General features: G+C 44.8%; 1 protein-coding gene across 1 annotated transcript in view; it reads right to left on the bottom strand.

The window, feature by feature from the left end:
• The window catches only part of AGBL1 (AGBL carboxypeptidase 1), a 376,387-nt gene that overhangs the window by 28,394 nt on the left and 320,848 nt on the right, over window positions 1-27,145 (bottom strand). The window lies entirely within an intron of this gene.

The following is a 27,145-nucleotide window of genomic DNA, read 5'->3' as shown; positions in this document are numbered from 1 at the left end:
GCGGTATGTATAGGTTCAGTGGAGCATTCGTTTAGTGACCAGTTGATGTATGGTAAGTTGAGGTCACCAAGGAAGATAATGGGATGGGGGCAGGAGGTTGCCCAAGTTAGGAGGGAGGTTAGTTTAGTTGCATGGGTAATGTCATAGTTTGGAGCTCTGTAGCACAGAAGGAAACGGAGTGTAGTGTTGAGGGAGATGTCGCAAACTAGGCTTTCAGGGAGAATGAGATCTTGTGTAACTTGAATGTTTTTTAGGTTTTTAGGTTGAGCTTTTGTAGAATATGGCTACACCACCCCCTCTGCGGGAGTCGCGGTCAGACCGGAAGACCAGGTAGTTACTTTGTGTGATGATGGAGTCAGGATATGAAGAGTTCAGCCATGTTTCACAGACAAATATTAAGTCAAATGTGTTTGTGTTAAGTAGGATGAGGAATTCAGATAATTTGTTGATTATGCTTCTTGCATTGATTAGTTTACATTTGAGATTGAGTTTGTGGCCAAGGGTGGGATTGGGTTGAGTTGGGTTGAAATTTGGATGGAAAGAGGTAGTAAGAGGCGCACTATCCTATTTGTTGCTTGAAGTGCTGGGGGGGGTCCATTGGAAGATGAGGGATGATAGGTGGAGAAGATGGCTGAGGAGGGACAGTGGGTTTGGAGAAGAAAGGAGGATTATGAGATTTGGTCCTGATACAGTCAGAGCGGTAGTCAAATGTTGGGATAGGTGCTGAATGAGATTTTTCCCCCTGTTACCTTTATGAAGGCAGGACATAAATAGCAAAGGCTCTATGCTACTTTTATCCCCCACCCCTTGTAAATCTATGAGCAGACCCTGTCTTTAATACAAGACTGATTCTTTTTGCCCCCTGCTGGCAATATGCACAATCCTGGATCAATCTCTCAGCCTCTCCTTGTTTGTCAATGTTTCCCCCGGTTTTTCTGCAGGATCCTTTCCCTGCCCTAAGGAGCCTTTTCGCACCTGCTTTCTGGCTTACAGGCCCCTTAGCTTCTGCCTCTGCTTTGGTGATTTCTTTCCCTTTTCTTTTGGTTCTTCACTTTTCTGCTTTCTGAAAAAGGCTCGCTGCTTCAGGAAGCTTTTGGGCGCAGATGGCCTGTCAGATGAGCATTCTCTGTTCCAGGAGATACCTTTTTCTTTTCCGTGGGGGGGGGGGGGCACCAAAGGCTTGCATTTTAAAATCAGCTTTCACCATTGCCTCAAGAATTTAAGGCATTTCAGATCAATAACCCCAAGTGCCCTTCAATCCAGCTCTGTCAGCTCCATCCTCTGGCATATGCAGTGACCAGAATGTTGACTACAGAAGGCAGGACATCAGTATGCAAGGGGTGTAGTTAGGCAGATACTCAAGTTAGCATCTAAGCTTGCTAGCTGTAGCCAGGGCTAGGAGAAGCCCTTGGAAAACAGCTCTTGTATCTCTTTAAAAGTCGCACACAGCATAACGCTTCTTGAGCAGAGTGACATTCCCCATCACAAGTTAGAGTGAAGCTGGGGATAACTGAACATGTGCAGCCCAAAAGCCTAAAATCCAGATTTGGCAATCCCAAACACAATCCTCTGAACGGACGAAAGAAAAGCATTCCTGCAGCTCAGACTTAGAACAATGCCAAGGAAAATAAAAACGGGGTACAGATCCCACATCTTGTTCAGATCAAGCGGACCCTGAACTGATGGCATGGTTTCAAGCAACATCTTCCGCAATTGGGTTCATGATAGCAGAATAGGAAAGGACAGAGGGATAACAACAGGGAAGATGATTTATTTTATTTATTTATTTTGTCCAATACACAATGAGGGTTATAGAGAATACACTCCTAGTAGAATATATCAGAGAAAGAATAGAAGAGAAGATATAAGAATAAAATATGTCAATGAAGGATAGAGGGAAAGATATAGGAATGGAAGAAAAGATATAGGACATATAGGAGAGACAATTGAACAGGGGACGGAAGACACTCTAGTGCACTTGTACTCGCCCCTTACTGACCTCTTAGGAATCTGGAGAGGTCAATTGTGGATAGTCTAAGGGTAAAATGTTGGGGGTTAGGGGAATGACACTATGGAGTCCAGTAATGAGTTCCATGCTTTGAAAACTCGATTACTAAAGTCGTATTTTTTACAGTAAAGTTTGGAGCAGTTAATATTAAGTTTGAATCTGTTGTGTGCTCTTGTGTTGTTGTGGTCAAAGCTGAAGTAGTCGTCAACAGGCAGGATGTTGCAGCATATGATCTTGTGGGCAACACTTAGATAATGGTTAAGGCGTCGTAGTTCTAAGCTTTCTAGATCCAGGGTTGTAAGTCTAGTTTCATAGGGTATTCTCTTTTGAGTAGAAGAGTGAATGGTTCTGAGCATTTAAATATCATTTAGACTTATATACCGCTTTACAGTGCTTTACAGCCCTCTCTTACAGAGAGTAAGAATATTGTCCCAAAAAATCTGGGTCCTCATTTTACTGACCTTGGAAGGATGGAAGGCTGTGTCAACCTTGAGCCTACTGAGATTTGATCTGCCAAACTGCTGGCAGCCAGTGATCAGCAGAAGTAGCTTGCAGTACTGCACTCTAACCACTGTGCCACCAAGGCTCTAAAATTAACTAGAAAACCTTCATCCCATTGGGTCATTATTTCAGAGATCATTCCTTACTCATACCTTACTAGAAGCCAGAATAGAGGAAGAAATAAGAATTAGGGGGAATATTAGTAGTGATAATTTCTATACGATTTGAAAATATGTAATAATTAGAGGGAAAGAGGAGAGGTTGAAAGATGATATTACTATTCAAGTAGATCATTGACATTAGAACGGAACTTTGAAATATTGAATAACTACTTTAAAATAATCAAGTACATTAATATTAGGATTTTATAGGCTTGATTAATGCAACAATTGACTTGATGTGAATTATACCCAGAGGCCACACTGTTCATGCATTTATGTTGATATATGTTTTAAAATAAAAATCCAATAAACCTTCGGGGAGGGGGGGAAATTAACTAGAAAAGTTATTCCAGAGATAGTTATTCCTTACTTATATAGAAACTGAGCAAGTACAGGCAAAAAAGCAGTGGGAGTAGTAGCAACTTCTGGTTTTCCTTCTAGCTTTCCCATTGAGTGAAAAACTGGCAGGGAGCAACAGAAATCTTCCTGTTCTTTTCCTTCCCTCCCAGATGTCACAACCATTGAAAGAAGGGGCAAATGAGGGATTGAGAGACTGGCTGGGAAACTGTCACAGAACTTTGAAAATGAAGTTAATGGAGAACACCAAAGCAACACAACTTCCACAAACTTCATTCTCTCTGGATTTTGATTGCATTCTGTAAGTTAGCACATTTGAGATATCTTGGTTCAAAAATTTGTAGCCCTATCATGCACTGTGTCACCCACTTAAAGATCATGATGAGATTTAATAGCATATAAATAGTATTAGATAAAATAAAGCCTTTTTCAAGCTGAGCTGACTTCATGGGCCCACCCAAGCAATTTTCTTAGCAGCAGTCCAGAAGTTTGCCATTGTTTTCTCTTGGGATTTCCTAAAGTCTTCTATTCAAGTTCTAACCAGGTCTGGTCCTTTTCAGATGTCCAATATCAACCAATGTTTCCATACATTAATATTGCATGAATTCTTCATAGAAAAATCTCTCTTACCCCGGGGATTTTTTTATCCATCTAATAATGATAAGGGCACAGTTGTCCCACCTCCATGTTTAACTTCGTGATGAATAAGGGAAAAACCTTTCTAAGCTTTACTAGATAAATGGTCTAAGCAATGGAAACTGCAGTTTAATGTTTCCAAATGTAAAATAATGCACTTGGGGAAAAGGAATCCTCAATCTGAGTATTGTATTGGCAGTTCTGTGTTGGCAAATACTTCAAAAGAAAAGGATTTAGGGGTAGTGATTTCTGACAGTCTCAAAATGGGTGAACAGTGCAGTCAGGCGGTAGGGAAAGCAAGTAGGATGCTTGGCTGCATAGCTAGAGGTATAACAAGCAGGAAGAGGGAGATTATGATCCCACTATATAGAATGCTGGTGAGACCACATTTGGAATACTGTGTTCAGTTCTGGAGACCTCACCTACAAAAAGATATTGACAAAATTGAACGGGTCCAAAGACGGGCTACAAGAATGGTGGAAGGTCTTAAGCATAAAACGTATCAGGAAAGACTTAATGAACTCAATCTGTATAGTCTGGAGGACAGAAGGAAAAGGGGGGACATGATCGAAACATTTAAATATATTAAAGGGTTAAATAATGTCCAGGAGGGAAGTGTTTTTAATAGGAAAGTGAACACAAGAACAAGGGGACACAATCTGAAGTTAGTTGGGAGAAAGATCAAAAGCAACATGAGAAAATATTATTTTACTGAAAGAGTAGTAGATCCTTGGAACAAACTTCCAGCAGATGTGGTAGATAAATCCACAGTAACTGAATTTAAACATGCCTGGGATAAACATATATCCATCCTAAGATAAAATACAGAAAATAGTATAAGGGCAGACTAGATGGACCATGAGGTCTTTTTCTGCCGTCAGACTTCTATGTTTCTATGTTTCTAAGTTTCCCCCCCTCTAACCATTAAACAGCTGCTGCCCCTGCCTCACTTTGTCTTATTGTTTCCTAGGCAGCATCTCCTCCTTTCTTTCCCCAAGGTCATTCATACATTCCATTACATCATGAGAACCTTGAAACCAACTATAAGTTGAAAGAGCAATGCACATTTAAAATTCTTCATCTCTACTAATGCATAGCAATTCTCTTCCAAAACACTGTTGTTTATTTCAATATTAGCACCGGCCCCCAGCCCAAATGCAGAGAAAAGGCTAAAACATATCAAGAACTGTTACAGAAATTGGGTATGTCTGGTTCACTGATGGCAAACCATTTTTTGCTCAGGTGCCAAAAGGGTGCACGCACACGAGAGTGCACATGCGCATACTCACACCCATAATGCAATGCCCATGCACAACCCCCCTGTGCTCTCCCCACACATGCACACAGGCCTCACTAAAGTCTCTGGACTTCCAGTAGGCCAGTTGAGCCATTCTTCAGCCTCCCCAGGCAAGCCTCCAGAGCCTGTAGATGGTGAAAAACGGACCAATGGGCCAACCAGAAGCTTGAAAATGAACGTCCATTTGGGCCATTGGGCTGTTTTTCACGCTCCCCAGACTTCAGGAAAGCCACCGGAGCCTGTGGATCTCAACTTCTGATTGGCCTGTTGGGCCGTTTTTCACCATCCATAGGCTCTGGAGGGCAGGTTTCAGGGAAGCCTCCAGAGCCTGTGGATGGTGAAAAACAACCCAACGGGCCAACCGGAAATTCAGATCCACAGGCTCTGGTGGCTTTCCTGAAGCCTGGGGAGGACAAAAATGGAAAGCCAAAAACCATCTGGCCAGTGTGTGTGCCATAAGTTTGCCATCGCAGATCAAGTTTGAAGAAAAGAAGGACTAGGGGAGACATGATGGCAGTGTTCCAATATTTGAGGGGCTGTCACAAAGAGCTCTGTTATTCGGACTCTGTTGTTTCTTCCCCCAACCCCCCAAATCTTCAACCTTCGATTATCTATCCCCTTTTCTAAGAGGTCTGTAAGCGGTGTGCAAAAGTGCACCATTGTGCTTACAGTCCCTGTCCTACTGTCCTATTGTCCTTTTTTATCATTACTTTCTACGTTATGTTTATATATGTTGATTGACTGATAAACAAACAAGAAAGGAAGGAAGGAAGGAAGAAAGAAAGGAAGAAAGGAAGGAAGGAAAAAAGAAAGAAAGAAAGAAAGAAAGAAACAGTCAATTCTCCAAAGCATCTAAAGGCGGAATAAAAAGCAATAGATGGAAACTAATCAAGGAGAGAACCAAGCTAGAACTCAGAAGAAATTTCCTGACAGAACAATTAACCAGTGGAACAATTTGCTGCCAGAAGTTGTGGGTGCTCCAACACTGGAGGTTTGGATGAATAGATTATCGCCGGCTGACTTACCGGCCCCACGGCGCATTTGCGGAAGGGCCGGGCAGACTCGGACCCTTCCTATGGCGGCCGCCATCTTGTTTTCGGCCGAAATCTCGCGAGGCGAGATTTCGGCCGGGAATGCTTCGCCCACGTGGCTGGGCATGACGTTGGGTCCGGGCGGGGCCTGCTGGCCCTATTTAAGGGCAGCAGGCCTGGAAGCAGGCCTTTTCGCCCCGGACCCAGCTCACGAGCAGACACTCGGCTGAGTGCTGCTCCGACGCCATTTTGGGTTGCCCTCGTGTCGCGGCCGCCATTTTGTGGCCGACCGAGGGAGCGAAAAGTGGTCTTTATTACTCCTGACTCTGAAGCTGCCGATTGAGGCTCCAATCTCTGTGGTCTTGGAGGACTCGTGGAGCTTCCTTCAAGAGGATCCCCCTCGGGCCCGAGGGGGACTGGTAACCTCCTCCCGGCCGGGAGGAGGGCGCGGTGGGGCGGTTTGGCTTCTGGGGTCCCCGGCCCTTGTTGGGAGGCCGGATTTAAGGCCTTAAGGGCCTACCTGTGAGGGGAGGCTTTCTCTTTGGGCCTAAGAAAAGGGGCCTAGGGGGGTTGGCAAGGGCTTCTCCCTTTCCATTCAATTATCTCTAGGTTGGGCCCAGTGGTGGGGACCTTTGCCTGCCACTCAGAAGGGGAGAGTTTAATCCTAGATAGCAGTTGAGGTTGCTCCCTGCAGCCTAAATTTTAAGGATTTGGGATGGCTCCGAAGAAGAGGCCTGCCACTGCCCCTATGGCACCGCCAGCGGTGCGGCCCAGGAGGGCCCTTAGGCCTTCTGCCCGGGCTCGGGCCAGTAGGGAGGGGCCTACGGGGGTGGTCCCCGAGCAAGGGGGGTTGTTTCGTTGCCCCCTGCCCCTCAACCTAATCTTTCTCCTGCCATGTCTTGGGCCAGGGTGTTGGAGAGGCTCGACGAGCTCGAGCAGTGGAGAAGTGGTTCGGGCTCCGGAGGGTCCCTCGATCAAGTTCCGGCGGCGTTGGGGAGAGATCCTGCGGCGGCCCAGGCTGGGCAGATGGCTCCTGCTGGACGACAGGCCCCGACAGGGCCGATGGCGGCTTTCCCGGGCTCCGCAACAATGGGCCCCCCGTGGATGTCATCAACCCCGTACGGGGCAGGTGAGGTTGCACCACACACTACACCGCTGTCCTTTCTTCCTTCACCCACCCCGGGTTTTCCCCCGGCGGGGGTTGGGAGTGGGTCCAGTTTTTTGGGATCTTCCACGGGCACCTGCGGGCAGGTCTGGGCACAGCCGGTTCCTCCTTCGGGGCCGCTGGCGGCTGGCCCTGCTTCGCTGCCCGGGCCAGGTCCTACGGGGATACCTGCGGTGCCTGGGGCAGGGGGGTGGGTTCCTCCAGCCCCTGCTGTTATGCCCCCACTCCCTGTCTTGCCCTACCCCCACGGTGCGGGAGTTTTTGGTGTTGCGGCCAACACGGTATGGGACCCGTTCGCTTGCATTAAAGCAGGGGCCATCCCGTGCGGGTTGCCGTCCACCCCTTTAGGATGCCACCTTCACCCTTCAGTGAAGGAGGCTATATGGCGGGGAGAATACATGGATCTTTTTTCGCTTTTGAACCGAGAGGTTCCTAAGCAGGAGAAAGAGATTGTCCCGGGGGAGAAAACGAAGAAGACCAAAGTAACGAAATGCTTCAGCTCCTGGCTGTATGCCTTTCTTACTTATGGGTCTGTGGTGATTCAGAGGCAGCCGGCTATGGCCTCTGCCATGTTTAAATATATAGATTTGATTGCCAGGGCCCACTTTGAATATAAGGGCACCATATGGCGCCATTATGATAAAGGCTTTCGTATGAGGATGGCGGTAGAGCCTAACTTGCCTTGGGATATGGTGGTTCCGGACCTTTGGTTCCGGGCCACGCATATGTCTGGGAAGGAAGGGTGTGAGCGTACGGATAGTGGGCACTTCATGGAGGAGGAGCCTGGCGCGGCTTCGCCGGCCAAGGCGACTCCTGGTGTGGCTGGCAAGGGGGCCTCGCCTGCTTGTCATGAGTTTGCTGCAAAAGGGGCGTGTTTTTGTCCCTTTTGTAAGTACCAGCATGCCTGCGGGAATTGTGGGGGGTCCCATGCAGCTTCAGTCTGTCCCCGCCCCAAGAAAGGGAAACCTCCCCCACCAGCTGGGGGAAAAGGGGCCCAGCCCAATTAATGTTTCTGTGCTCGAGGGTTGGTTGGTCGACTACCACCCTCGCCCGAGAGCCGAGTTGCTCTTGAGGGGCTTCTCCGAGGGATTTAGGATCCCTTATGTGGGCGTTAGGAGGGCTTTCATGTCCGACAACCTCAGGTCGGTTGTCGGACATGAGGACATTGTACGGGCTAAGATTCGGAAGGAGGTTGCTGGGGGCAGGGTCCTCGGGCCTTTCCCGGAGCCACCCTTTTCGAATCTTAGAGTGTCCCCCCTGGGGGTGGTCCCCAAAAAGGCGAGTGGTGAATTTAGGTTGATTCACCATTTGTCTTTTCCAAAAGGGGAGTCAGTGAATGACTTCATTCCTGACGAACTTTGTTCAGTCCGGTACGCATCCTTTGATGCGGCCGTGGCCATGGTTAGGGAGTGTGGGGTGGGAGCCCTTATGGGTAAATGCGACATTAAGTCGGCATTCCGGCTCCTCCCCATTCACCCAGGCGACTTCGAGCTTCTGGGCTTCCATTTCGAAGGTGGGTTTTATGTGGACAGGGCATTGCCTATGGGCTGCTCTGTTTCCTGCTCCCTTTTTGAGAGCTTTAGTACCTTCCTGGAGTGGGTGCTCAGGAGGCGTAGTGGCCTGGGTTCGGTCGTTCATTACCTTGATGATTTCTTGATGGCCGGGCCTGCGCAATCGGAGCAATGCTTTGCTTTGATGCGGGACTTCGAAGCCCTTTGTGCTCAATTGGGGGTGCCTTTAGCCTCCGAGAAGACCGAAGGCCCTGCCACCAGGATTACCTTCCTCGGTATTGAATTGGATTCAGAGGAGCAATCTTCCAGATTGCCCCTGGATAAGTTGATTAAAATTAGGACCAAGCTTGAGGCGGTCCTGGGCTGCAGGAAGCTTACTCTTCGGCAGCTCCAGGAGTTGGCCGGGATCCTTAATTTCGCCTGTCGGGTAGTGGTGCCTGGTAGGGCTTTTTCTCGCCGGTTGTATGATGCGATGAAGGGGCTACGTTTGCCCCACCATCGTACCCGCTTATGCGCTGGGGTCAGGGCTGACCTCTGCGTGTGGCGGGAGTTTTTGGAACGTTTTAACGGGTTGTCTTTCTGGCGGCAGGAGCTTCTTTTGGAAGCGGAGCTGCAGCTGTGTTCCGACGCCGCAGGGACTTGCGGTTTTGGGGTAGTGTTAGGTGACCAGTGGTGCTGGTCGGCATGGCCTCCGGAATGGAGTGCCTGTTCCTTGGTTAAGGACTTGACCTTTTTGGAGCTTTTCCCCTTGGTAGTGGCCTTAGAGCTCTGGGGAGAGCAGTTTAGGGACAAGACTGTGCATTTTTGGTGTGACAATCTAGCGGTTGTCCATGTTGTGAACGCCCTGTCCTCAAGGAGTGACAGGGTTATGCGGCTTGTCCGCCATTTTGTGCACAGGTCCTTGTCTCTGAACGCCTTGTTTTTGGCTAGGCACGTCCCGAGGCTAGATAACGGGGTGGCTAACGCCTTGTCCCGTGGTCAGTTGTCCAGGTTTCGGACCCTGGCCCCGTGGGCCCGAGAGTCGCCAGAGGTGTTTCCAGCCCACCTGTGGAGCCTGGGCGGGCTCCCGAGAGCTGGAGAGACGAGGCCTCCAGGGCGATCGCCTTATCTGTAGCTCCTGGCACCCTGCGAGCTTACCAGCGTGCAGGTAAGGAGTTTGGGGATTTCAGGCAGGGTAGGGGTTACCCCCATAGCTGGCCTGTCCCGGTTGAGCACCTAGCTGAATTCTGTGTCCTGCTGAAGGGGCGTGGCCTTTCAGTTAGGACTATCAGGTCTAGGTTAGCCGGCCTCGCCTTTCTGTCTAAGGCGGGGGATTTATGATTTTTCGGGTGATTTTCGCATCCGGAGGATGCTGGAGGGCTGGGTGCGGGAGTGACAGGGGTTCCCTTCTGACACTCGTCAGGCCCTGACGGTTCAGCAGCTGTCTTTGATTAATCAAACATTTGACAGTCTGTGTGCCTCTCTGTACGAGGCCCGTCTTTTTAGGGCAGCGACTTGTGTTATGTTTTTTGGGGCCCTCAGGGTCAGCGAGGCACTGGCCTCCTCGCAGTCTGACTTGTCGCTCCGTGCTTTCCAGCTCACTGATCTGACCTTTAGACAGGGGGGTGTCTCCCTTTTGGTGAGACACTCCAAGACAGATCAGTTACACAGAGGGGTTAGACTTGAACTTAGCGCAGCCACCGATCAGTCTGTTTGCCCGGTGGCTGCTTTGCAGCATTTTTGTGGCTTGCGGGGGTCAGGGCGTGGGTACCTTTTTCTACACCAGGATGGCACCCCCCTGACCCGGTATCAATTCTGGGCGATAGTGTCTAAGGCAATGTCTCAGGTAGGCATGGATCCCGCCGGCTACGGAACGCATTCGTTCCGTATCGGCGCCGCCACTAGCGCGGCACTTTCTGGTTTCCCGGCCCAACGGATTCAGGAGATCGGCCGCTGGCGGTCAGCGGCATATTTGGGTTATGTTAGGCCCGCTGAGGATTCTGGGCAGGGTTTAGGCTAGGTAACCTCTCTGTGTGTGTCCTCTTCCAGGTTCCCAGTCCAGGCAGAAACCGACGGCGCTGCTGTGTGGCCACAGCATGGTCTTCTGGGCCGGCCGCTCAGCAGCCAGAAGCGCCATTGGGACCCAGCTGTCGTTGGGACGGTGGGTCAATGTTGTTTGGATGGGCCGGAGGGGTATGCGGTGGGAGGGGCTCCTACCGACGTTGCTGGGTACTCAGCATCTCAGGGCGGTACCCGGCGCTGCTGGGCGGGCGGCTACCCAGGGTCGCGCCCAGATGGGACTGGGTGGTCGGCAACCCATAGCCGCACCCAGATGGCTGGTCTTGCACCTCGGTGGCAATGACCTGTGCCTGCTTGGTGGTCTCCCATTGATCATCCAGGCGCGCGAAGACCTGCGGTGGCTTCGCACGGTATGGCCCACCACGCAAGTGGTGTGGTCAGAGATCCTTCCAAGGATCATTTGGAGGGACGCCATTTCCCTTAGGGCCATACACCGGGTTAGGCGTAGGGTGAATAAGGCCGTGGGAAAAACAGTCAAGGAATTAGGTGGGGTTGTAGTGGCCCACCCCCTCATCACTGTAGATCGGCCGTGGCTTTACCGGGCCGATGGCGTTCACCTGTCAGAGCAGGGGAACGCCATTTTCTTACAGGACCTGCAGCGGTCTCTGCGTGAGCTGGCGCAGATAGAGGGGGGAGTCGGGGGGCCAAGATAGAGATCTGACCCCCGCTCCGTGGCAGGTTAGGGGCGGAAATCTGGGTGGTGGTTCAGCAACTGCGCATTCTCCCTTGGGCATCTTTGGGGATGATTGACAGGTTCTCTCCAAGCCCATGGTGGGTGCTACCTGCGCACTTGGGGGGAACCTGTCTTTGGGTCCCGCTATTGAAGTCCCAGGGTAGGGGTGAGCCGGCGGGACCCCCCTCATGCGAGTGCATGGCAGGGTCTCAGGTGAGGGAGAGGTCCCTCACCTGGACCAGCATTGACTACGCCCTTAGTTGCCCAGGAATGTTGACCTTTTACGTCATTTCCGCCCCGGAAGTGTTTGTTTGACCCTGCAGGTCCACTGTTTCCGGGTCATAGTTGAATATGTTGATTTATGCAAATTTATGCAAATTCATGCTAATTTAATTAATAAATTATGCAAATTTATTATAATAAAAATGACCCAAGTTTAAATCCAGCTCTGGTGTCCGAGTCGTTACTCCGTCTCTTCTGCAATAGACAACCATTTGTCTGAAATGGTACAGGATTTCCTGCTTGATCAGGAGGTTGGACTAGAAGACCTCCGAAGTCACTTCTAGTTCTCTTATTTTGCTATTCTGCTGTAATTCCCCTGTGTCATAACACTTTCCCCGTTCTGAGTAACACTCAGCATAATTCCTGCAACTGCATGCTGCACAATTCAAGCCCCAAGCAATCAGTGTAGCTAATCATGTAAAACTTGAGCACTGTTCCAAAGACAAAATTTTAAACAATGTTATCATAGTGGAAATTTTCTTATTTCTAGTTGGTTTGGTCTTGGCTCATGTTTTGTCCTCCAGTTTTAAGATTACAACCCGTATATATTATCCAATTGCTCCCACACACAAGCACACAAGGGTGTGGCTAGCTTGAGATTTTGATTCCTTGCCATTCTTCACACCTGCTTTGATGCCACCCCTTCCAAACTCCAATCCAGATATCCAAGTTCATTCCAGAATAGCAGCATGTACAATATGCTACAGCTTTCAGATGATTTGCATGACCATAATCATCATCACATTACTGATGTCCATGTGTGAACAGATAAAATGCTGTAAAAAGCCACTTGGATGTTATTAGATGTCGTTGTACCAATGCATCAAGACAAGGTTCTTCTTGGAGTACAATTCACTGATGAGTGCCTTTGAATATTTGCTGGTGTGAGGTGTTATCAGTGGCCCTATAAGCTCAAAAGCACTGCATGAAAAGGACTTGATATAACTGTGCAAGCAACAACATAGCTTGTTTGCTTGTGTTCTGTGTCTTTTTCATTTCAGTTTTTGTTCTGCTTTGCTCATTAGTAATGTAGAGGAGATGAAAAGAAACCCAAAGGTGTGGGAAAATGTCCAAGACAATGATTGTTCATTATTTCAAGTTGTTTTTCAACATTTAGGGGGGGGGGGCAAGACAATGGAGGATTCGTAGAAAATAAATTCTTCCTGGGAAAACAAATAAATTTCTTGCTGAGAGTTTAGGAAACAACTTTAGATGAAACAACGGGGTGAATTTTCTCTCACTGTCTCCAACGCATAGGAATATGTCATCTACGAAGTCCTGTCTTCTCTGTAGCATAGCTCAATTCCTACTCATAAGAAAAGGCTAGGACAGGAACAAAATATGATTTGTATGATCATCAACGTCCATGAATTACACCTGAATCTGACATTTAGGATCAAGATGCGCTCTGAAATAAATGAGCTCTGCAATTCCAATCTGGGATTCCCCCCTCCCTTCTTTTTTGGTTTCAAATTCATCAATGCCAGCATTTCTCTAACTACCTTTTTATGCTAACTATGCATTATATGAAGAAGTTACCCAATGGAATATTCTAGAGCACCTGAGCTCTTTGTCAGCCAGTGTAACTGGATTCCAGTTTTGGAGTCATTCTGGCATTTCAGAAAGCATTGGCCCTGCTGGTGACTACAGGGTAGCAGCTGGATGTCAATTACGCAAAATGAGGAAGAATGGTTAACCAAAGTTAAGGAGAAAGAAATCAGATTGTAATGCGAGGCAGATCTGAAATTTGAAAGAAAAGAACCAAACTGCTTCAACCAAGTGAGCCCTTGCATAGATCAACCAACCATACAGCCAAAGTTCTTGATTTTAACAAAATTGTAACAAAGCTGACTTCCTAGCTGTAAATGAAATTTGCAATGCCTTATCCACTGTTTCCAAGGGTAAAGGAGGATTCTCCTTTCTCCTTTCTTTCTCCTTCCTCCTTCTCCCTCCTCCTCTTTTCCTAAGCATTTAAAGCATCTAAGCCATCTCAATCATGACACATTAACCTGGTATCACCCTCACTGTCAGATCCAGATGTCAAATATTTATATTGGTGATCATGACAAGTAGCCCATGCTGGTCTCTTGATGGGCACGGGGTATCTTCTGTCATTGCATTCAACTGCATACTTGAAATGATTATATTTTTGTATTGAACAATATGGGTTATTTATACTTATTTATTATGAACGAAGGCAAATATATGTGTCCCAGGATAACATTGCAGGATCCAATCGGGGTCAGCCACTGGGACCAGCTTTAGTCCTCCAAACTTTTGGACATATGCTGGAGCCCATCCTTAGGGAATTTATCTCTACCACAGTGTAGAGAGCCCTCCCTTAGGGAATGTCTCTATCACAGTGCTTATCAAATAGTGGGGCAGCCCCCCTTGGGGGGGGCAAAGGGCAATGCTGGGGGGGCTTGTGACCACAGGCAAAGTAGGGGGGGGGTTGCTGCAGAAGTAAGGGGTTTTTGCACCGAATAATAGCACACAGCACAGAGGAGTGTGAAGTGCATATAGCAAACCCCTAAGAGACACCATGGAAAAATATTTAACAGGGATGAAAAGAAAGGAGGAGAGAGATGGAGACAATAAGACAAACGTACAGTAAGTCTCCCAAAAGCTAAGACAAGGAAATATGATGAAGTGTATGTAGCGCTTGGCTTCACTGTGACTACGATGGGAGACAAGGAAAGACCGGTATGTTTACTGTGCCTAAAAATGTTTGCAGCAGACAGCATGAAGCCAAATAAATGAAGGCGTCATTTTACACCTGTGTTTGTGAAAAAAACTTTGGCAAAAATGTGCCAAATATTGCAAACAATCATCCCGGTGGAAAGTTGGGGGGGGGAATGAAATGCTTACTTCTTCCTGGTGGGGGGCAACAGAAAATAATTGAGAAGCACTGCTCTATCAGAATATTTATTTATATAAACTTGAATATGTATGTACCGTATATGATCACTGATCAACTGAAGTGGTTTGGATTTCTTCTGATCTGCACAGATCCAGGAAATCTGATTTTGCTCAAGTTCTCTAACCTCTAACCATCTCTAACCTCTGGGCAAGTCACTCAAGAAAAGGGCAGCATGGTTAACAGCCTTTAAATAGACCCTTTCTTCCCATGTCTCTTTAAGCATTGAATGACCCGAATACGTTGGTGATTTATAACATTGCACTATTCACAGTGGGTGCAGCTGAAATTCAATCTCAGATTGTTATTAACAAGGTAACAGACTGTAGCAATGACAATCATAAATGATTGAGAGTCAGGATGTGTTTTAGATGTATATGGGCTGTGTGTGGATTTTATTTGGATTTATAGAACTGCTTTTTGAATTTCAATTTGTCTTATTAATCTTCTATTGGATTGCTAGAATTTTTGATCTTAGGTGACAAGTATTGCATTCACTTAGGAATCAGTATAAATCTGTTCCATTTTATCCTCGGTATAAGTAATAAAATGTTTAAATCCATGGTAAGCTTTGCATAAAATTGACAATACATGTCAATTCTGAAATGTGTTTTCCTATCCAAATGCTTATTCGCACAAGTTATTCCAGTGTTCTTTTTATTTTCAGATATAGTTCCCCAATGCAGGATTTTAAAATATTCATTTCTCCAACATAAGCTTTTTTAAAAATGTAACTTATCCCTTCCTTGTCCACTTTTTAAACAAAATACATTTATTCTACTGCAGATGCACATTTTTGCAAACAAATTCTTTTCAAGTGGAAATTTTGCCCAAGAATATTAAATGCCAATGGATGTCTTGTTTAGTACTATCATGATGTCATTTTCCAGTTGTTTAAAGTGTAGTATTTATTGATAGGAGATACCATTGGTTCTTAAATCTTCCTTCTACATACAAATAAGCAATTTCTGATTTGAATGCTTGGTGGCATTTATAGAAGTTTCCATCCTAGAAACTAAAATGGCATCATTTTAAAAAAACATACTAAGCAATTATTGGGATCTCTGAACTATGGTCTTGAGTTAATCCAAGATAAACCAGGGGTGAAATGCTACCAGTTCGACCTGGTACGGGCATACCAGTAGTGGTGGCCGTGCAAGGCTCCTCTCACTCACTTGGATGCTGCCATTTTCTTTTTTTTAACCCCCTGTGCATGTGTAAGCCTTCTGCGCATGTGCAGAGGGTGAAAAAACACAGGTGCACAGAGCACATGTTTCCGAACCAGTCGGGATGGTAAGTAGATTTCACCGCTGAGATATTGTGTGTGCCAAATATTTGATGCAAAAGGCAAAATCCCATTCTATTTTAGTCAAATGTGAGCAATGATAAAATGTGATGCTATGACAATTAAAAGATGCAAGAGGAGAGAATCAATGCACAAAAGAACATCTTAGTACAGTGATGGACATAGTTCCCTCTAAGCTGAGCAGTGAGCAATCGCTCACTTAAAAATCATCATCAACTCAGAGTTTTCCAAACCTGCCCAGAAGCCGAGAGGGAAAGAGTGAGAGGGAAGGAGAGAGAGAGGAAGAGAGAGAAACAGATAGAAAAAAGAGAGGAAGGAAAAGAGAAAGAAAAAGAATGGGAGTAAGGAAGAGAGAAAGAAAATCAAAATCTAGTTTGAAACTAGCTCAACTATTTAAGTGGCATTTTGATATTGATAGAGTTGCCCTATTATGAGCTCACTGTTATAGACACACAGTACAGTATTTTATTTTGAAATTCTCTGAGGCAAAACAGGGTGGGGTTTTTATTTATTTGTTTGTTTGTTTGTTTGTTTATTTATTATTTCTGTGCCACCCGGTCCCGAAGGGACTGCCGCTCAGACACTATACTTTTCCGCCCACCCCCCAAAAAAATTAGAGGGAACACTGGTGATGGAGAACCTATGGCACAAGTGCCACAGGTGGCACGCGGAGCCATATCTGCTGGCAAATGAGCTGTTGCCCTAGCTCATCTCCAATGTGCATGTGTGTGCCAGCCAGCTGATTTTTGGCTGCCACAGTGTCTCTTGAAGGTGTCTTCAGCTTCCAGAGAGCCTCGGGGGGGGGGGTGTTCACCTTCTCCCAGCTCCAAGGTAGCCTTTGGAGCCTGAAGAGAGAGAAACACAAGCCTACGGGGCCCATCAGAAGCTGGGAAACAAGCCATTTCCAGCCTCCAGAGGGCCTCTGGAGGGACAGGGGAAGCTGTTTTCACCCTCCCCAGGCATTGAATTATGGGTGGAGGCACTGGGACATGCACAATAGCGTACTCCCACTCTCTTTCAGTACCCAAACAAAAAAAAGGTTTGCCATCACTGTCTTGGTATATCAAAACATTCTCTCTTCTTTTCTTTTGCTCTTACACTAGCACTTCAAACCTAATGTTTATCTCCCTCTAAGTCTCATTTACCATTAAAAAAAATAAAGTTGAAATCATTATATAAACTCTTGGCTATTTTTCAATGAATACTGTTCTATACTTGTGCGTCTCTGTGTGCCTACACACATGTTAAAAAAACCACTCCATTGAGATGTAAATTGACTTTCTGGCTAGGCTGGTTTTAGAAAAGATAAAAGAAAACCGGTAGGAAAAGGACCCTTAAATCAGGCTGGAGCTCATAAGGTTCTCAGTCACTACTGTGCTTCCATTAATCTGTTCTATTTTGCCTTGTATTTTGTCTTTTCTGTTTTTATTCACACAGAGGCAATATAATTTCCAACAGGGGTGGGGATCCATAGCCCTCTTATGACTTGAAAGGAATTCTGGGAGTTGAAGTCCACAAGCCATAAAAAGGCCCATCGTTGCCCACCTCTGATTTACAAATTGCCTAATGGATTCTGGAGAACTGGAGTTTCCATATCTGGTTTTTATCCATCCCATAATTTTACAACTTCATGACTGCTTGGTGGTCCCATTAATGTATTTCTTAGAACGGGGAAAACCTATCAACATTTCCCAACGTTGTTTATTTTATTATCATTTATTTATTTGTCAAACATGTACAAGATAGTAGGTATTGGTACAAAAATAATCATTAGGTACAAGTAATTGTGGTAGATGATTTTATGAACTACATTTAGGTCAGATCGATGGCGAGGGAGTTCTAGGCAATCTATCAGAAGGATCATTGGAGTCTTTAAATAAGAGGCACTCAGTAATTGAGAGAGTGGACAGATATTGTTTTCTACTTCCTATTTTTTGGAGTATAAGACACACCTTAGTTTTGGGAGGGAAAAGGGGGGGGGGAATCTACCTACCAGGTACATCTGGCTAATGTCCTTAATCTGGTCAGCTTCAGCACATTATTTTACACCCTGGTTAATGCTGAAATATTCTTGGGAGGGAGTAGCAATGAAAAAATCCTGTAAACCGGAAAGATTATTAGCATCTCATTAGGGCCAAAAAACCCTCCTTATTCAGAGGGATTAGCAATGAAAACAAGCCTGCAAGCCGGGAAGAGCCAGGAAGATTGTTAGCACCTTCTTAGGACTTGGGAAAAAACCTTTGAAAAAGCTACGTTAGGTGTATAAGATGCACTTACATTTTTAGACTGATCCATGTACAGGTTGCTCCTCTTCGGCGCTACTGGTGTGCCCTCCGAGGGTGTTGGGGGTATGTGTGTGTGTCTGGTGGGAGCGCATACCCGTCAGCATGAAATTCAGCTTCTGCGCATGTGCAGCAAGTTAAATTTTGTTTGAGGACGTGCACACAGGTGAGATTTTGATGACTTTCGTCGATATTTTTGCTTACGCGCATGTACAGAAGCAAAAAAAATGATGAGAATCATCCAAATCTCACCCGTGTGAGCATTCTTGCACAAGATTTCGCTTGTTGCACATGGACAGAATCCAAATATCGCATGGGGCATGCGTGCGTGCATCGGGGATGTGCAGCTGTGTGCCTATACTGGATTTCTCTACCGGGATGGTGTAACCTGGAACCAGGAATGGACTACTTCCCGGATGGGGGGGGAATGCAGTGGGGTAGCGTAAATGGCGCTCCACCCCACAGCACCCAATTTGCACTGAAAGATGTTGAAAGAAAATGCAGGGCGTCCTGCATAAGCCACACCCACAGTGTGGTAGTGAAAATGTTGGTAGCCTTTCACTGCCTGGAGCCAGGAGTGGGTAGTAGGCAGGAAATGAAGATGCGTGCACAGCTCCAGCTGATCGGCGGCTGTCACTTCCTGGATTACTAGTCTCAGCTCGGCTCTCCTTTTTTCCCCTGCTGCTGCTGCTGTATGTGTGCTCCTTGCTTTTTTCCTCTTTCCTCCTTCCTGGCCTCGGACAAGCTTCCCTCTCTTCTGCCCGGCTCCCCTCCAGCCTCACGCAGCCACCTCCCACCTGAGGTGCAAGCAGAAGGCAGGGTGGAAGCAGCACTGGCAGCATTTATGCTTCTGGCAGCACCTGTTCGCCTAGCTACCCAGCCGGAGGTGGGGGGCGACCTAGGAAGGAGAGCGCGGGAAACACAAAGCAAATTGTCACACCAGCGAGTGCCACTGGTAAGGTTGTAAGTCCAGGATGTAATAGTTCACTTGAACGATGATGATCATTCAAGCCACTCCCATCTAGTCACAGCCTTCTAGTCTTCCTCTTCTTTAAACAAGACGTGCTCAGGTCCTGCAACTGTTCTTTACATGTTTTAGCCTCCAGTTCCTATTCCTCTTTGTTGCATTAGGACTTCAACTGCCCAAACTATATTAATAAAGAAAATAAAAGAAACCAAATATTTTCATAAACCAGGAACCCAGATAGAAACAAACTCCACGTTGTAAAGCCTGCTAGTGTAAAAACAGCTGGTTCTAAATTAAATGTAACCAAGAGGTCTTTTGGGATAGGACTTGCAAATGAAAATCTAATTGTCCCACTCTGAAGAAGCAGGTATTTATTTAAACTAGATTTTATGAGGGGTAAACTTTATACAGCATGAGCTTATAGAGCAATAAATGGAGAGATTGAGAAACTGGGGGATGACTCATTGCTTTAGTTTAACATTTGACTACAGAAACAAATCAGATTGGGCCTGTGCAAATCCTTCTTGGCAATGAAAAACACTCATACTTGCACAGTATTTTGGGGAGAAATCATACGAAGAACATCTGCACTGGTTTTTGGCATTGGGAGTGATTGATGACCCCAGTTATATTATGTTTGTTTAATTAAGCAAAGTTGGGGAAGCATTTTTTTCCCAGGATTAGACAGGAAGACAGGTTGCATATCGCTGGGGAATATCATATGAGTTCTAGGTTCCAGGACTCTTAGATATTCTACTAGATGAAATAAATGCAACAGAGAAAACACATTCGCTCTATCCTCAATCATCTGTATTCCCTTTACTTTTCACTTGTGAATGATGACTGGATGCAATGAAGAGCAGAGTCTGTTTCTGAAACAAGATGTGGACTCTGAGTAGGTACCCTTCCAAATTGTAAATCCAATTACATCAGCAAGGTTGTATGCCTGAATGAGCTGCCACTGTTCTGCTGCCAAGTACACTTGGAAACAATGCCGTTTGTGGTTAAACAAGGGGATGTCAAAGCATGTCTAAAATAAAATAAATTGAGCAATTGTAAGCCTATACTGCATGTGCTTGGACATCTGTTAGAAATTTTACATTTTATAGCAAAAGAAAGCTATAATAAAATCAGCCTTGTGTGTTGTGTTGCGTTGTGTTGTGCCTTTTTTCAACCATTGGGATGGTTTAAGATCCTTGCAAGGGGGGTTGGACTAGAAGACCTCAGAACAGGGGTAGGCAAAGTTGGCTCTTCTATGACTTGTGGACTTCAACTCCCAGAATTCCTGAGCCAATCATACTAGCTCAGGAATTCTGTGAGTTGAAGTTCAGATGTCATTGATAGTGATGGGCGAACTGAACCCGCACAATTTGGGTCCGTACCGAATTTTGTGGTGTTCGGTATGCCAAACATGAACCCGAAATTTTTCCAAAGTTCGGGCAAAGTTCGGGGTCGTGTTCGGCATTCGGAGCTTTGACGTCACCAGCAGGTTGCTAAGGATGCCAAGGTGATCACATCCTGGATTACATGGAATCCAGGAAGTGATCACCTTGGCGTCCTTAGCAACCTGCCGGTGACGTCAAAACTTTGCCCCCGGAATCTCTTCATGGGAGGGATTCCCCGTTTGGGTTCGAGTTCGGGTTCGGTTCAGGTTCGGCCGAATTTTGCGTAAAATTCGGCCGAACTTGCCGAACCCGAACACCATTGGGTTCACCCATCAATAGTCATAGAAGAACCAACTTTGCCTATCCCTGCCTCAGAAGAACCACCCTTGTGATTTGAAATTCTACCCTGTCATCTCCTATCATGCGTATTGGAAACCATTCGTTCTGACCCAGCCTTAGCAGAACTAAGAAACAGACTCCTTTTCCAGGAAAACCTGCCTTTATTTAAGTACTGTGAATTCATGGAATTCACACACAGAAAGGACCAGCCCATAATCTTTCCAAGGCTTAACTGAAGTACAGACCTTATCAGTTCCTTGGATAATTGCCAGGCAGGGAGCTTCCAGCCACAAAGCTGTAAACAATGAGTAAATCTTTCTAATGAAATCCGAATGGCTGTCTCCTATGATGCCACCCCACTTTCTGCTTCTATTTATTCCCCAGCCAGAGAAGGCCATTCAGTGTCCATGTGTGCCTTTCTGCCAGAGTTGGCTCCTGGTCCTCAATTGTTCTCTTCTCCTGACAGTTCTGCACATATGCGTATCTGGAACAGGCCCCAGCTATTCTTCTTCCCCACTTATGTTCAACTCTGAAGTCAGTTAGGAATATCTGTCTCTTTCTCTCTCTCTCCCTCCCTCCCTCCCTACCTCCCTCCCTCCCTACCTACCTACCTACCTACCTATCTACAGTATCTATTTATCTATTTATCCATCCATCCATCCATTTATTTATTTTGACTTTTATGCCACCCAATCCCGAAGGACTCAAGGTGGCTTACAATAATATAAAAAACATACAAATACAATAAAAGGAAGTCAAATATAGAAATCTAAAACTATAAAACCTCAGTTAAAAACCCACAATTCAACTATCCAATCAACACACATGCATACCATTCAACACAATTTGGCCATGATAGATGTCAATTTCATGGCCCCAGGCCTGCCGGCAAAGCCAGGTCTTTGCGGCCTTATGGAAGGCCAGTAGGGTGGGAGCAGTACGGACATCAGGGGGGAATTGGTTCCATAGAGTTGGGGCAACAACAGAGAGGGCCCTCTCCTGTGGCCCTGCCAACCAGCATTGCTTAGTCAATGGGACCTGGAGGAGGCCAACTCTGTGTACTCTAATTGGTCTCTGAGAGGTATGCGGCAGGAGGCGCTCCCGTAGATAGTCTGGCCTTGATCCATGTAGAGGTTTATAGATAATAACCAACACCTTAAATTGTGGCCAGAGACTAATAGGAAGCCAGGGCAGCTCGCGGAGCATAGGTGTTATAGATACACCCATAACAGCTCACGCAGCTGCATTATGGACAATTTGCAGTCTCCGAACACTCTTCAAAGTTAGCCCCATGTAGAGCACATTGCAATAATCAAGACGGGGGATGTCAGACGGCCCTGGTTCTATCTGTGCTTCCAACACAGAGCATCCATCAGAGCCTTCCCCAGACTCCAATATTGGCCCAATTTCCTCCCCAACCTCCTCATCGTCCGAGTCTGCTTCAGTTCTGCTGGCAGCTCATGGGCCACAGCTGGTGCAGCTGTGGGCCAAGCTTACACAGCATCTAGCAAAATTTTGCTACTTTTTGAGAAATAAATGTATTGCTTAACAAATAACAATGACCAGAATGCCCTGGAAATTTAAATAAAAGAGGGTAAATCAGTTGATGGCAAGTGTTCCTATAGAATTGGTAATACAGAAGAACACGAGCTGTGGTTTCTATGGCATCCATATCCAGGGGCAGTATTGGATTTCTTATAAGGTTTATATTTTCCTTACAGGATAGCTGTAGGGAGACCATTGTCAAGCTAAAGATGAGCCTTTCCTGAATTTGTGATGTGACATAAATATAAATATTGGGAGAGAAAGCAGCAATTTGTTTTGAGCTTCTATATTCTAAAAATCCTTTGCCTTAGCATTGATGTAGCTTGAACTGACTCTAATGTTAAGACAGCATCACTGAAGAAAACACAGAGGTTCATAATAACATCATATATCTGGTCTAATTACATTTCCAAAGGAAGATCAGTGATGGAATTCTTTTTAAGTCCCCCTTTCTCCTGCATCAACGATATGACCCATCATTGACAAACTGAATTTTTAACACAATTGAGCAAGTCCAGAAGTATTTAACGAGAAGAGTACTCCGCTCCTCTGCTCACAGTAAAATACCTTATGCCAACAGGCTTGACATTTTGGTCTTGAACAGCCTAGAACAGCGATGGCGAACCTTTTTTTCCTTCTGCTGCCAAAAGAGGTGTGCATGTGCTATTGTGCAGGCATGAGTGGCCACACCCATAATCTAATGCCTGGGGAGGGTGAAAACAGCTTCCCCCACATCCCAGAGGCCTTCTGGAGGCTAGAAACGGCCTGTTTCCCAACTTCTGGTAGGCCTAGTAGGCTGGTGTTGCACCCTCCCCAGGCTTGAAAGGTTTCCCTGGAGCTGGGGAAGGGTAAAAATGCCCTCCCCCACCCCCCAGAGGCTCCCTGGAAGCCAAAAACGCCCTCCCAGAGCCTCTGTATGAGCCAAAAATCAGCTGGCCTGCACACACATGCATGTTGGAGCTGAGATGGGGCAACTGCTCGCATGCCAGCAGATATGGCTCCGTGTGCCACCGGTGCCATAGTTTCACCATCACTGACCTAGAACTATGCCACCTATGGTCTGACCTAAAGTAGCACACAAAATTATCTGCTACAATATACTAACTGTTAATTACTACTTCAGCTTCAACCACAATAATAGACAAGCACACACAATAGATACAAACTCAAGATAAACTGTTCCAAATTTGATTGCAGAAAATACAATTTTAGTAACAGAGTGGTCAATGCCTGGAATGCACTATTTGACTCTGTGGTTTCTTCCACAACCCGCCATAACTTTAACCTTAGACTATTGTTGACCTTACCCCATTCCTAAGAAGTCTGTAAAAGGGGTGTGTATAAGCAAACCAGCATGCCTACCATCCCTGTCCTACTATCTCCATTTTTTTTCATACCCATTTACTATATTCATATTTATGTTTACACTATACCTATTATCTTGTATATGTTTGACAAACAAACTAACTAACTAACTAACTAACTAACGAAATACATAAAAATAAAATAAAATAAAATAAAATATAAAATATAAAATATAAAATATAAAATATAAAATATAAAATATAAAATATAAAATATAAAATATAAAATATAAAATATAAAATATAAAATATAAAATATAAAATATAAAATATAAAATATAAAATATAAAATATAAAATATAAAATATAAAATATAAAATATAAAATATAAAATATAAAATATAAAATATAAAATATAAAATATAAAATATAAAATATAAAATATAAAATATAAAATATAAAATATAAAATAAAATAATAAAATAAAATAAAATAAAATAAAATAAAATAAAATAAAATAAAATAAAATAAAATAAAATAAAATAAAATAAAATAAAATAAAATAAAATAAAATAAAATAAAATAAAATAAAATAAAATAAAATAAAATAAAATAAAATAAAATAAAATAAAATAAAATAAAATAAAATAATAAAATAAAATAAAATAATTCACTTCCTTGGAATGCTGCAAGAAAAAACAAAACCACCAGCTGACTTTCCTTGACCGAACAGATAAAGCAAGGGCTGCAATCCAACAAAAAGTTGCTTCAGACTTTTGAAAATGGAAAAGAAAAATAATAATAAAAAATTAAAAATGGTAAAGTCTTTGAAATGGTGCGATGTATCTCAAAAACTCCATGATGAATGGAAATACAAACTGTGATTTTTTTTCTTTCTTTCACTCTGGTATTTCATCACCTCCCTATTTTTCTTTGCTATGCCTCAGGAGTTCATGATTATACTATGATCTTCATCAAAGGGCAATGTTCAGCTGCGAAATATATTTATCCAATAAATCTACACCAGATTGTGCCTAGGCCATATTAATGAGCAAGGGTGAGATCTAAAATAAATATCAACAAAACCTGAGCTATAATTCCACAATAAACTCCAAAGACCATAGGGATGAGATTTAAGTGCCTCAAAGAGACACCATTGATATTATGCAATTCATAATCTACCCTTCCTTCCCTTTTTGTCTTTCCTTTTCCATTACAGTGATCCCTCATTTTTCGTGGGGGATGCGTTCCAAGACCACCCATGAAAAATGAATTTCCACGAAGTAGAGGAAATATATTTTTTATGTATTTAATGAGTATTTGGACTTTAAACCCTCCCTGTATTGTTAACAACCCACCGCTGCTGACCCTGGAGAGAGACCAGCTTCTCTCAACTACCGTGCGGGCTGAAAGGGGCCGCCACTGCAGTTTCCCACACACACACACACAAACTGTCCCTGCCCCGGCGTTCTTTTCCCTTTGAAAAAACCCGTGAAATAGCGAATCCGCGAAAGATGAATCGCAAAGTAGCGAGGGATTACTGTATACCAACTTTGCTGTCCCTTTTCTCCACTCACTGCTTTCTTTCACTAAATCACTAGATCTCAGGGAAAGAAAATAGTGGTTGACGATTTAAAGATATTTGAAATTAGATTTCTCCAACTTGATACATGAGCCCAGTCAGAAAGAAAATTTGACAGCACAATGTCACTTGTTCCTGTCTGGTTCAACAAAATTTATGAGTTCTGCTCAGGATTAAACCCCTCAAAAATGGTCCCTTCTCCATGATTCACTAACTTATCACAGAGTCCTTTGAAACCACCAGCAAATGGTAGCTCTTTAACATTCCTGGAAGGATAAATTGCCTTAACCAAGGGCAGTGATAGCGAACCTATGGCACGGGTACCAAAAGTGGCACGTGGAGAAAATTCTGCTGGCACATGAGCCGATGCAAATTCTAGCAGTTCTTCCAGTACCAGCAACTACAGCACTTGGATGACAGTATAAATTACAAAAAAACCCAGCTAAAATTATCAGTGAAAAATTCTTGTCTCTGCAGCATTGATGTTTTACTACAGTTTGGGAACCATTAAGACCCCTCCTTTAGGCGTGGGAACCTAGGCAAAGACACCCAAAAGTGGCTTGGAAACCTCGTGTAAGATGCCCACCTTCTGTTCTGTCGGGCTCTCTGGAACACTCCTCCCAAAAATTCACAGGTGCAAATTTCAGACACATACACGTTTGAAAATTCAAAACAATGTTCTTTATAATGAAAATTCACTTAAACTAAGCCCTCTTTTGGTATAGCAAAGAGCACTGGTCGCCAAACAAACTGGTAATTTGTACAAGCCCCTTATCAGTTCTGTGATACTTAGCTTGCAGCTGTGAGGCAATTCACAGTCTTTCTTTCACAAAGTGAAACACACTTTGCTCTGGTTTAGTTTCAAAGCAGGGGGAAAATCAGCACACAAAAGGTCAAAGTCAGTAAAGCAGTCACGAAACACAAAGATCAGATAATCCTCTACAATGGTCAAATCCACAGACTGCTATTTATAGCAGCCTCACTAATTACCACAGCCCCACCCAACCACAGGTGGCCTCATTTTCTTTGATAATAATCTCTCAGTTGTTGTTGCCTATGCATCGCTCTCCGCATGCGTGGCTGTATCATTAACTCTTGTTCTGAATCCAAGGAGGAGCTAGATAATTGATCTCCTTCTGAGCTGTCTGCCACACTCTCCTCCTCCCTGTCACTCATGTCTTCTTGGTCAGAGGAGCCTTCATCAGCAGATTCCACCGGGGGGGGGGGCAAAACAGGCCTGCAGCATGTGGATGTCTCCCCCACATCCACAGTCCTTGGGGCAGGAGCTGGGCCAGAGCTAACCACAACACCTTCAGGCTTGGGAACCTGTGCCAAGTTCCCCACTCATGGCTGGACATGCCTGGCTATTGGGCATGACCTCTTGGCAATGAGCCACCATGGACCAATGCATGTTTAAAGCAGTAATTGACTTATACAGCCATTAGAAACCTCAATGTGCCTGTTTCTTCTATCATACAGCAATGCCTCACCCTTCCATTTCCTAACAAACATTCCTGATTTTTAATATTTTTGAACGCAGTCTTATAACATCTTGTGTTCTTTATTTTATTTTTTTTAAATGCTACTTATTGAAAAAATAATCACTTTTACTGCACTTCTATCAAGGGTGCAGTGCAGAAATCACAGGCAGCCCGCAAACAGTTAAGGAGATTTTTTTTCAATCCTTATATGAAGAGACACCAAAATGAAAACAGTATATTCTTAAAGAGGAGAGTTTGCTCTTTCTAATGGTTCTAAAATGAAGAGGATTGAAGCTGTCCCACAGGATCAAACAGGGCATCGAAGATAGCCAGAATTTGGCAAAAACCCGTTAAATA

The sequence above is a fragment of the Erythrolamprus reginae genome, chromosome 10, assembly GCF_031021105.1.
Source record: "Erythrolamprus reginae isolate rEryReg1 chromosome 10, rEryReg1.hap1, whole genome shotgun sequence".
NCBI classification, from domain to species: domain Eukaryota; kingdom Metazoa; phylum Chordata; class Lepidosauria; order Squamata; family Dipsadidae; genus Erythrolamprus; species Erythrolamprus reginae.
Note: the sequence above shows the minus strand (reverse complement) of the source record. Positions and strands in the feature narration are given on the sequence as shown.